Genomic DNA, 1,523 nt, shown 5'->3' with positions numbered 1-1,523 from the left:
ATATATATATATATATATATATATATATATATAGTGTTCTGGATGTGATGTTCCAGTGAACTCAGAATCTCTTCTAAAGCGGTTCTAGATCTAACCGCCTGCGTTGGGAATGAATGATTACCGCTGGCTCAACGGTACGCCTTCATGTTGCAGCAACGCCATCTCAGTTGGCCAAAAAAGTTCTGGGCGGAAGAAGTCGAGTGCCTGGTGGCAGCAGCAAGGAAGAACTACATCAATCAACATGCTCTGCGGAGGCTGTGCTGTTCACCAGTTCAAGACAGCCCTCATGAAGGACACCAGTGACAACGTCATCACCACGGAAACCGCCTGCCCCGAACACTGAAGGAGCATTTCAGCCTTTATCTTCATCACCCACCTATCTCAATCGATCCCAGCGTATCCATCACTGCAGATACAGCCGTATATACGATTGCTAGATCGGAGGTTCGGTTGCCAGACTGGGTGGTGCGTTGTGTTCTTGAACCAAACACTTCATTTCACCTGATTCCAGTCCACTCAGCTGTAGATGGGTAACACTGCGACGGAATAATCTGGCTTAACCAGCGGGGTTGTATCTTTCGAAGGCTAAAACAATGAGAAAGACATTGTGACCAGCGATGTATAACAATATCCAATATCCTGGTCAATACTGTGACACACACACACATACTCACACACATACACACACATGCACACACACACACACACATTCTGTATTTGTGTATTAAGGCGTTCACTGGTTTTATGTTAAGGAAGTATCCACCAGTTTTCAAGTCTTTCCACATGGAACATTGGTGTTTGTCTCCATTTTGGATTACTTTGTAATCCCAAATTTCCGACTATATTCTTTTTAGACGTATATTTGGTGGGAGCTAGAGTAGAACAGTGTAATGCAATGTGATGCATTGTTTCAGAAAATCTATCTTTTATTTGTTTCTGGCATTGGATCAATCCCAGCACTTATTTCCCTAAATTACTCATTTGCCGAACCAGTATGCTAGAAGGATGCAAACAAGCCAATACCTGTTGTCACGTGGTTGACGGAATAAACACAAAGACACACACACACACACACACACACACACACACACACACACACACACACACACACACACACATATATATATATATATATATATATATATATATATATATATATATATGTACGGTAGTCTTCCACATCCTTTCTGTTTTAGCAAATTCACTCACAAGCTATCGGTCGGTCAGGGGCTATTGTAGAAGCTACTTGCTCAAAACACCGTGCAGTAGGATTGAACCCGAAACCAAATGGTTGCAAAGCATCAGAGACATGCCTGCACCTATTTCGATATTTTATGCTATGAATAATGTAAGCGTTATAGATACTCCTTTCAAATATAGGTCTCGTACTAAAGGCCTGTTGTTGCATGGCAAATATTTTTGCTGCCCCAATCTGTATAAAATTACGTAGTGAAAACACCTGCGAAATATTGGCCATGTAAGACCATCTATGTATAGTTGATCATTGTAGTGTAATCAATATG

The sequence above is a fragment of the Octopus bimaculoides genome, chromosome 8, assembly GCF_001194135.2.
Source record: "Octopus bimaculoides isolate UCB-OBI-ISO-001 chromosome 8, ASM119413v2, whole genome shotgun sequence".
NCBI classification, from domain to species: Eukaryota; Metazoa; Mollusca; class Cephalopoda; order Octopoda; family Octopodidae; genus Octopus; species Octopus bimaculoides.
Note: the sequence above shows the minus strand (reverse complement) of the source record.